This window comes from Brassica napus, chromosome C9, assembly GCF_020379485.1.
Source record: "Brassica napus cultivar Da-Ae chromosome C9, Da-Ae, whole genome shotgun sequence".
Classification (NCBI taxonomy): domain Eukaryota; kingdom Viridiplantae; phylum Streptophyta; class Magnoliopsida; order Brassicales; family Brassicaceae; genus Brassica; species Brassica napus.
In genome coordinates this window covers 21,757,846-21,769,305 of record NC_063452.1, presented here as the reverse complement: position 1 = coordinate 21,769,305, position 11,460 = coordinate 21,757,846, and the positions used below count along the sequence as shown (strand labels likewise).

Here is an 11,460-nt window from a genome sequence, read left to right as displayed (position 1 = left end):
AACTTTAAAAAAAAAAACTTACGGATTCAACGATTTCGTTGATTCGAAACCGGGATAAGTTGGTCGAAGCCGTCGAAGCGTCATCCTCGGTTTGAAGCTGAGACACTTCGTCTTGCACCTGAGTTTGGACCAGGCTGACCACTTCCCTCACAAGACCGTCATCAATCTGGCCGGTCTTCTTGTTGGTATACGCCCTCTTCATTAGGGTGAGATCATCAACCGGCTCGCCATCATTTTCTTCCGCTTTTAAAATAAACATAAATTAAAAAAACATTAGAAATTAGAAGAAATGGACAAAAAATAAAATTTCAAAACATAAATAATTGAAGAAAAAGCGGCTGAACTTACCATGCGATCTCCCAGAGAGGCAATAGATTGAGCACCCAAGTTATGCTTAAAGACGCCATTCCCTTTACGGTCGCTCCTGCGGTTGGTGGAGTTGGTGGAAGAAGTTTCTTTCGTCTCTTCCTTATCCCAATGAGCACACAACTCCGTCCAGACCGTGTTGTTTATCGACTTTGAGACCTTTTAATAATAAAAAAAAATAGTTTAATAAATTAAAAAATACTTTAATAAATTAAAAAATTGTTTAATAAATTAAATCGAACCTTATTGATTTTCCACTTCTTCTTCCACTCGTGGATCTGCTTCCCGTAGTTGTCCATAACTTTATGGACGAAGTGGTGATAGATAAAGAGCGTCTCATCGGAATTCCAGGTGAATTCTTGCTGAAAAAAAACACAATTAGTAGAAAATTTATATTAAAGATTAAAAAAACACAATTAGTAGAAAATTTATATTAAAGATCCCGGATCAGTTGAACCTAATAAAAAGAACAAACGCTTAATAATGAATCAAATTTTAATGAAAAAAAAATGTTTAATTACCATGTTTGACCCCGTCCATGTGGATACGGAGTGAGATAGGGAAGATGGTCACGACCGGGCTGTCGAACCAACTCCGCAACACTCATCACGCCCGGAGGACCCGGAGAAGCAGGAGCGGGTGCACCAACGGGAGCGAGAGGAGCAGGAGCGGGTGCAGCAGAGGGAGATGTATGGTAGGAGCTGTGGGGCGAAGGAGAATCCTGAAAATGGCTGGAATCCCGACACTGGCTCCCCGTACCACCACGACCACGACGCTGTCGAGACCGGGTCTGATCATCATGAGACCTGTAAATTATAAAAAAAATATTTAATAAATATAGAAATATATAAATTAATTTTTTTTTAAAAAAAAAAATCCGAAATAATAGATTTTAATCACAAAAAAAGTTTTATAGACATTAAAAATGTTTAATAAATATATAAAAATAGTTCTAATAAACAAAAAATAGTTTTAATAAATAAAAAATAGTTTAATAATTACAAAAAATAGTTTTAATAATATTAAAAATGTTTAATAAATATAGAAATTTATATAATATAAATATAAAAAATTATTTTTTTTTAATCCCAAATAATATTTTTTAATCACAAAAAAGTTTTATAGACATTAAAAATGTTTAATAAATATATAAAAATAGTTCTAATAAACAAAAAATAGTTTTAATAAATAAAAAATTGTTTAATAATTACAAAAAAAATAGTTTTAATAATATTAAAAATGTTTAATAAATATAGAAATTTATATAATATAAATATAAAAAATTAATTTTTTTTTAAATCCCAAATAATAGTTTTTAATCACAAAAAAAGTTTTAAAGATATTAAAAATGTTTTGTAAAATCCAAAAAATTGAATTTATATACAAAAAACGTTTTGTAAAATCCAAAAAAATGAATTTATATACAAAAATCGTTTTGTAAAATACAAAAATCGAATTTATACACAAAAATCGAATTTATAAATACAAAAAAAATCAAAAATTTATAAAAAAATTCTAAATCTATTCAACAAAACAAATTATTCAACCAAATCACAATTCTAAACCTATTATACAACCAAATCACAATCCTAACCAATCACCCTAGCAAAAATCTATCAAATCTACACAAAAACCTAACAAATAGAACCTAAGAGAGTGGGATAGAGTCCTTACATGATTTGTGTAAGAGGAAGGGGAGATCGCCGGAGATATCATCGGAGAGAAGGGGTAAATCGCCGGAGAAGAGGGAGAGGAGGTGCAGAGGAAGAAAAGAGAAATGGGGAAGAAGAAGCGGCTCGTGGTTATAAAACCTAGGGTCTGACGGATAGTATCCGTCGGAATTCCGAATTCCGTCGGAATTCCAATTTCAATTTTCGCGAAATATTTGCCCGGTTAAATGAAAATATTCCGAGGAAATTCCGACGGATACTTAAATATTCCTCGGAATTCCGTCGGAATATTCCGAGGGAATTCCGAGGAACTAGTGTTTGGGGTTTCAAAACATCAATTTTTTTGCCGTATTTCATTTCTTATACAATTGTAATGCATACCATTGAGGATTCTTTGTATAGATGATCATAAACCATGAAATAACAAATTTCAAAACGAATTGAAAGAATTCCCTTTACCGTTCATTAAAGTGTATAAGTGTTTCTCTTAGGGATTTCGTTCATACAATCGGAAAAGTGTTTATTATAGGGTAAGGAACAAATGTTTGACTTCATAATCAGTCTAAGACACTTAATAAGGGTTATATAAGTGTTATTAAAACCGCAAAACGTTTTTTTCGGTTTAAAAACCCTATTTCCTCGGAATTTCCTCGGAATATTCCGAGGAAACCCTTATCTTCCTCGGAATTCCGTCGGGATATTCCGAGGGAATTCCGAGGAACTAGTGTTTGGGGTTTCAAAACATCAATTTTTTTTGCCGTATTTCATTTCTTATACAATTGTAATGCATACCATTGAGGATTCTTTGTATAGATGATCATAAACCATGAAATAACAAATTTCAAAACGAATTGAAAGAATTCTCTTTACCGTTCATTAAAGTGTATAAGTGTTTCTCTTAGGGATTTCGTTCATACAATCGGAAAAGTGTTTATTATAGGGTAAGAAACAAATGTTTGACTTCATAATCAGTCTAAGACACTTAATTAGGGTTATATAACATTAGAGCAATCTAGCAGTCTTTTGTTGAAAGTAACATTCACGACTAAATACATACGCTCTTAAATTTCTCCCCCAAATATAAATTCCACTTTATTTTATGTAAATTTATGGATGTTTTATAATTTTAACAAAAACCTCTATAAGATACTCTTTAAAGTCTTTAACACAAATTAAAAAGCAAGAGATTCCCCTCTATCGTAGCGAGATGACAGTTTTTGTTTTCGTTAGAGAACTCTGAAATGCAACTATGTAATTTGTGTTTCGTTCTCATGGTTTTACATATGTTTCTACCACATGGAGTTGCTTTACCCATGCCCTAGCTTATTTCTCTCCATTATATATACGTTTAAATCTCAGTAACACGCTTTTGTTTATCTACATTGTATCAAGCGAAGTTTGTATCTTAAAGTTTTGTAATTCTCAACCATTTTATTTGCTCTTGGACAGAAAACTTGGGAGAAGTTGAAGTTAGCTTCTACACACGATCACATTGGCAAGGTGGCTAAGATCTCTATTTTCTGTGGTTCTATACATAAAAAAGTTGTGATTGTTGAAACTCAGTCCATGCTACAGAACTCTAAAAACTTAGAGAAACGTGTTGGCTGGCTCGAGGAAGAAAGAGCAAAGAAAATAAACATATCATCAGCCTGGAAGAAAAATGAAACTTGTGAGGCAAGAGATAAGCCACATGCAATATGCGGTTGGAGAAGCAAAGACAAGCTACCAAGATGAGAATATACAAAACATTGCAGATATGAAGCACTTACGAACAAAGAAATGCATAAATCAAAAAATTCTTACAGAAAGACCAAGTTAGCTGAAGAAAATGTAACCGAGGTTTTGCACAAAGGGGTAACGGAGAAGAAGAAGAAAGAACGGAAACATGGGCAATTTGAAAAAGCTTAATTTGGATTTAATAGAAGTGAGGGAGTTTGATTGATAAGGAGATGGAGGCTCAGAGTCTCAGAAGTGAAATGGAGAAGAAAGTAGATGTAACAAACTCAGAAGCTATGGAAGCTAAGCTAACAAGAGTGAAAAATGGAAGTTTCCCAAGGCTGCGTAGAATGGAAGTTTCATCCTTCCATCCTTGGCTTCAATCAGTTCAAAGAGGCGTGAAATACATTATAGAACTTGAATTTGGTGAAAATTTTAATTAACGAATAAAATTTTACAGGAAAAATTTATAAGATTAAGAAAAAGAAGATTCATTTACTATATTTTTTTCGATTTTTTTCATCAAAACCTACCAATGGAAATAAAAACGAAAGAAATATCATGATATTTTCTTTTTCTTTTGTGGTTACCAAGCTCAGTCTTAAAAATATTGACATGAAAATTGAAAGAAAAAAACAACAGTGATTATTATATAATCAAATCTTATTTTTTTAAAGTACTAAAATCTAGAAAATAAATTTCTATTAATAATTTAGAATTTCTGTTTTTGCTCATGAAAACACATCATCAAGTGAAGAACCACAAATTGACATATCATCAATTTTTTTGAAATATTATAAAATTTACTACATTTGGAAATTTATCTAATAAAATTTATCAGTAAAATATGAATTTTATTTTCTCTACTAAACTCTAATAAACTCCATTTAACCTTTCTTTAGTTCTAGACTTCATCACATTAATTACTATGTTACACGAAACATAGCCCTTTCTCTCTTCGTTTGGTAGGTGATGCTATAAAACTCTTTTATCTTAATTGTACTTTGATAAATGGTAATTCTAAAAGCAATTGGAAAATTCATCTTTATCAACTAAAAAAATTAAAGTTTTATATATAACAATACTATGACGTTTACAAATAGGAAGAAGAAAAATATATCCAAACTACCTTCCTTGTCTTTTTGGCTTCATACTATGAAAGTTATAAACCCTATACTAAAACTAAACTTCGCCACAATCAGAAACTTTTAAAACAAAAAATTCCATTTGTACTACTAATAAATTAAGATCAACCATAGTAAGAAAAAATGAAGTTGAAATTGGTTAAACAAAAAGAACTATTGCAAATTAAAAGAAAAATTTACATATAATGTAGAACGCAAGAATCACAAAGAAATAAAAGTTAAAAAAGTTAAAAATGCATACACCTAGAAAAGGATAAATTTAACAAAATTAGAACACATAATTCATGCGTAGAACATAAAATAAATAAAAGTCTATACAAATATAATAACATCAGTAAACGGTTTGCACAATAATAATTTGCAAAGATGAGAAAGATGTAGGAAAAACCTACATAGACAAAATCGTTTAGAAGAAAAAACTCCAAGTTTCGCTATCAATGTTGTAGTAGTCTCATTAAAAAATATTGCACAGAGTATGAGTTAAGAAACTCAAATGACTTCAATCGCTTTACTATCAATGAGACCATCCGAACAACATTAACAAGAGATGCGAGCACTGCAATTTGTATAAGTAAATAAGAAGTTCATATATTCCATTTGATACGTGCTGAATCACTTTTATTTCCGAAAAATAAAACATTAGATCGTAGCTATTTTTCAATACTTCAGCAATAACAAATTTTGTGAGTTTATGTTGGCAACAAATATACAAAAAAGTTGCATATTCTTCGTTTATGTTTTACCAATCTCATATTTTTCAGACATTTATATTTTATCAAGAAAACGTTTACAGAATACATTAATAAAATCAAGAATTTAACTTAAACCCAAACAAATATCTATCATGGAGCAAAACTACAACTTGAAAAAACAAAACACTTCACATTATTACCATACACTCTGTAAAGCAGAGATAACAAATAGAACCCATACATTTTAAATAAATCAAGCAGTCTTAAAACATACAACCTATGTAAATAGCACAAATGGCATCTTGAGTAGGAAAATTCTATTAAAAAATACAACTATGACCGTAATTGAAAATATGAAAATTCAAGCTATAAAAAATGTGAAACTTTTAGAAAAAAAGTATCAGTTATTCTTACCTTAGATTTCTTCAACTATATCAAAGTGAAAAAAAAAATCAAAAGAATAAATATAAACCACTACACTTTTTTTATTTTTTTTTTAAATTGTGTTCTTTTAAAAAAAAAAAGACGTTAGTGGTTCTTTTAACTCAAACTAACAAAATTTAATAAAATTTACAATATGATCTTTGAAAACAAATTATTTTTATTATTTTCAATTTAGAGTCATTTTCAAATATTGTAAACCGTCATGCGGCTTATGGGCTGTTGGTTAAGAAATCGTAAGTTGGGCCTCGAGTCATGTCTTAGGTCCCTTTGGGCCGTCTTTTGACTCAAAGCGTTTATTACGGCTTCTTTCGATAAAGAACGAACTTTCCGTGGTTTTTACGGTAAAGTTTGATCAATAACTTAGAATTGCAGGGAACGTGAAATGGGTTCTCTACGGTCTTCGGGAGATAGCATCGAAGGGTAGACGAGAATGCATGGACTAATGTCGTATCGACCCTTTTTGATATCTTGTCCGATGTTTCGTGCTTCCTCCGCAAAGCTTTTCGTAAGGAAGAATCTATTTCGAAAAAGTATTTGTCGAAGAAGGTTTTTCGTTTTCTTCTTCGGACGTTTTGATCGTTAACTTCGTCGTATGCATAACCGGTCTGGGCATGTTTCCGATGGCTTATGCTTGATCTAGATAGAATTCGAACGAAGCTTTATCTCGGGAACATACGTTGTGACGTTCTCTTGACCGAGCATGATTTGTTGCGAAAAGACATACTTGTATTTTGCGGGGATTTGGACGTTAACTTCGTCGCAACCGTTTTCGACCCCAACAAGCTGTTCCAATGGAGACTTGATCGTGGAAGGCAAGGCCTGAAGAGAAGGACAAGGACAAGGAGAAGGAGATGGTGCCTGGGGAAAGAACGCCTAAGGTCAGTGGTGTGGACAGCAAGCAATCGGCCCTAGCCGTCAGATGATCTGATCGGGCTTGTGGCCGTTTTGCTATGTGCCTACATCTCCTCTCCCTATCTCTTTTGATTCGCCTCTACTATAAGTTTATTGTGTTGGATTGGTTTGGTCAGACAGGGAATACTGAACCCAGTCCTTGGCCGGTTCAGTAACTAAGCCCTTGGCCTTTGGCCGGGCTGTTCATGATCGGATCTGACATTTCTAGAGTGATTTGTTGGATTCTGATTATGGGAATCTCTTAGTTGGGATTTATCAGGGATTATCATGAATTTTAATTAGTTTTTGAGAATTTATTTGAGTATGTTGATTTTTGGACAGAACCTAGATTCTAAGTATCTGAACCATGCTAATCTAGACTTGATGTTAGGATATCGGCCTTATGAGTATGTAATATGATTTGTGTGGTTTCAGGATCGGACATGGACCGTGGTAAAGGAAAGGCACCGTGAGGATTCAGGCCATGGGAAGATGTGTGGTGAATGGGTCATTGTAGATAGATGTGAAGTATTGATAGCCTATTGTGCAACTTGTGAACTTATTATAGACTAAGTGTGTAACTTATTAGTATGAACCTATGAATGATGTATGGATCTCATTTTATATATATACAATCGATTTTCCCCTTATGTTCTTTTGTTTAGATTGATTGTCTTGAACCTCAACTGAATTGAATGGAACTTAGAAATTATAAGACTTAGAAACGGAATCAATTAGACTTAGACTGAGTATTAAGGCCGCGGATCAGTTTAGGCTTAAGAGCCGGGATCGGGTCTTACAATGCTGGTCCACGATACCCGTAACCGTCACCCTGGTCATCATCAACTATCGAAGACATCCTTCAAGTAGACATCTGATCAGAACCATAATAGAAGTATAGATATATGGGGTGGTTTGAAATCGTTTCACAACTTTTAGAAGAATCAAAATTTTCACAAACTCTTTTCTTTTAATGAAACAAGATTTTTGAACACGTCGGAAATGCATATCCCTTAGGATAGTACTAAGCGATCTTAACCCCCACTCTGATACCAATTGTAGTGATCCGATCACCTGGCGTCAGACCAGGGTTACCGAAAGGGTGTTATGGATACGTGTCTACTCGTTTAGGCAACCCTACGTGTCCGCATAACCTTCTGTGAAATACTGTCACACCCATATCCATTTACTTCTACTTACAGTCCTGCGCAAAGGAAAATGGAAAGGGAGGGAATGAGCAAATGGGTTACTTAGTGAAGTGACTCTAGACCAGGATGCCCGCATGACACTCTACACTACCTTATGCGGGAACCAGGACTGGCTAGCTACTACAATCAATTAGTGCAACTTAACATTTCATAACATCATCATTCTATGCATTTCTACCAACCTAGCGATCAACCAACACAATGATCTCAGTCAACATGAATCAATAGACTCGACCGACTTGACTCCAAGCAACCTAGACGTATGGACCTATAGCCGTTTACGGATATCCCTACGCGTTCCGGCTTGACCTGGAAAGGTGCCCCTCTTAGGAATCTGTCCCCCTCCAGCTTCCTACATGGCTATCCGAGTTGCAGCACGTTGGCCTACACCTGGCACTGTCTGCCACCCCGGTCGTAATAGCCATACTTATGCCACAACTCGATATTGACTCGATCTTAAGGCGCCTAACACATTTTCTATCCCGCCTTTCGAGGTCACTGTCCTTTCACGGTCTTTCTCACCTCTCCCATGAGTACCTCATGTTAGGCTACTGTCCCGTGGGCTCCTGCGGGTACCTCATGTTAGGCTACTGTCCCGTAGGTTCACACATCCTAGTCTAGACGCACACCCGTTCTCGGTGTTCCAAACAGAGCAACAAACAAGTTTATTGACAAGTTCACATTCTCATTCTCATTCTCATTCACTTTCTCATTCTCGTTCTCATTCACTTACACTTAGACTCACACGCATTCACTGGACGCCACCCATTATCGGTGTCTCACACAATACACTTCACATTCTCAATCATAACAACAGATACCAATTCTACATATCTATCACCTTAGGCATTCACTTCTTTCAAGCAACCTAGCTCGCATTCAAGGATCCTCATAGGAATCACAACAACCAATCACCCAAGCGATCATCATAAACAATCATCCACGTAAACATAAGGCAGTTCATTAAGTCCTTTAAACAAGATGAGAGTTCTTATGCAGCATGATCCATTCATCTAGCAACCTAGCAGTCTTCATGAGCTATCAACCTAACTTTCAAACATGGTCTAATCAAACCTAACTCCAACATAAAGGAGTATAGAGTACATGGGAGCACGATGGGTTAGAATCATCTCACCTTAGTCTAGATCTGGACCTGGATCTGGGACAAGAGGCAAGGGAGATAAGATCTGGTCACCACCATACCACATGACTACAACCACCACCACTCGGCCACCGGCTATGAGAGAGAAGGCGCCGGCAAGGAGAGAGCTAAGGGAGAGCCGCCGGGAGAGAGAGAGAAGAATAGAGAAAAAGGAAAAGAGGAGCTTGGCGGCTAGGGTTTCCTAGTCTCTCTAAATCTCTCCAGAGCTCCGCTTCAAGTTTCTGGTGAGGAAAAAAAAAGAAGGGAGACTCTCTATTTATAAGAAAAAGGAAGGAAAATCCTAGGTTTTATCTAATGGGCCGTAGAGAGTCCATCTCCCTTTTAAAAAACTGGGCCATGTATCAGGATGTTACAGTCAAACTAGATCAAGTTGACAAAATTAATCCAATACATCCACTTTAGTTACGTATATTATTAGTTGTGTTTTCTTTGGTTTTTACACCTGTACGAAACAAAACGAAAGGATAATGGCAATTAATTTTTCTTTTTTTTAACTCATACTAGTAGGTTTGTCCGGGCTACGCCCGGATTTTTTCCTATAATATTATTATGTTGAATTAAACTTGCGATGCTACCGTCCTCTTATGTGTCGCCTTTAGTTGATTAGGGTTACCGTCTCCTTCGAGATCCTTCGTTTGAGGGCGCTTCCTCTTCCACTAGAGTTCAATTTTCTTATGAACTCCAATAATATATTGTCTCAAAAAAATAGGAGTCGATCGAGTGTCTTCCCTACAAAGGAGTGTCAACAAGTGATGGATGAGCAAGGTTCTTCTGGAGGTAATCATGAGATATGTTTCCTCTTTGTCGATTTAATGAGTTCATGTTTCTGTTACGTAAAATAAGATTCGTGCTGATATACACATGAGTGCTTGAATTTAGTTACTTGATCTCTGGATTTTGACGGATTCACTCTAGATTTGTCAATTGGGATTTATTTTTCTGAATGATGTTTGTTAATCAAAAGGCTGAGTTGATTTTCACTATTGTTTGATTTTTTTTAAAATGTCTTTGATGTTGACAAGTTTGGTTAATTCTTCATCTTTTTTTCAGGTTAAGATCATCCAATGGCTAAATCATCTACTTAAATATTTCATGGTAAATACTTAAGCGATTATCTAAACAGTTATTTGACTATCTCTTTTATCTTTTTAAATATAAATAGATTCAAGACGAAACCTGATTTACAAGATATGTGACTCTGTTTTGAGTATTCTCAAAGTCTCGTCATGAAATAAAGAAAAATGAAGCGCCTATAGGAAAAAAAAAGTTGAGATATTTGAATGCTGAAACTCCATGGCTGTCGCAAGCTGAAACTGAAGCTGGTAATCGGTAATCTGGTAGAGAACCACATCTCCATGGATTTCTCATGCCTTTTGTTTCCCATTCCTCGAACAGAAGAGACTCTTTTTCGAATCTGTTAATCTGGCTCTTTTATATTTAATTGTTTCTGATTATCATCTTTTTATTGTCTCATGTAGAAGGATGATAATCATAGCTTAGCTGTTTCCTACACCAGCTCTTCAACACAGGTCCCAAAGCTTAGGTCTTTCCTTTCATGGGTCAACAAAAGTCTCATACTTTTGATGTTTCTCCAGGTGAAGAACTGTTCCTATGATAGAGGAGGGACCACGCGAGCAAAGGAATCAGTTGTTTTCTGTTTTAGGGTCTCTCACTGATCCAGAAGAAGAAGAATCAAAGGACTCCTCAGAGGTTAACTCAATGAGAAGTTTGCTCTTTGATGTTGGTGTTTTGTGCCTTTCTCTCGCTGATGATTTTTTGGTTAATTGCATGCAGGGACAGGTAACAGGTTGCTTCTGTAGATATTAAACTACCAAGAAGAAGAAGTTTGCAAGTGGAGTTCAGTTGCAACTCATGCGGAGAGAGAACTAAACGGCTTATCAACCGTTTGGCTTATGAACGTGGCATTGTCTTTGTCCAGGTATACCAGTCTTTGGTTTGCTTAATTGTCCTGAAGAGACATGTTATATGATAGTCTTTAAAAGAGTTTTTGTTTTGTTTTGGCAGTGTGGTGGATGTCTTAAGCATCATAAGCTGGTTGACAATCTTGGTCATTGTTGAGTAGGACTTCCGCAAAGAAACCTCCAAGGATTCAAGTACTGATCAAATTTGATATGACTTCCGATAAAAAAATGTATTATTTTTTAA

At 35.1% G+C, this 11,460-nt stretch overlaps 1 pseudogene; it reads left to right on the top strand.

Moving 5' to 3' along the window:
- The first annotated feature begins 6,438 nt into the window (after positions 1-6,438).
- Positions 6,439-11,425, top strand: LOC125593340 (annotated as a pseudogene).
- Positions 11,426-11,460: the final 35 nt, after the last annotated feature.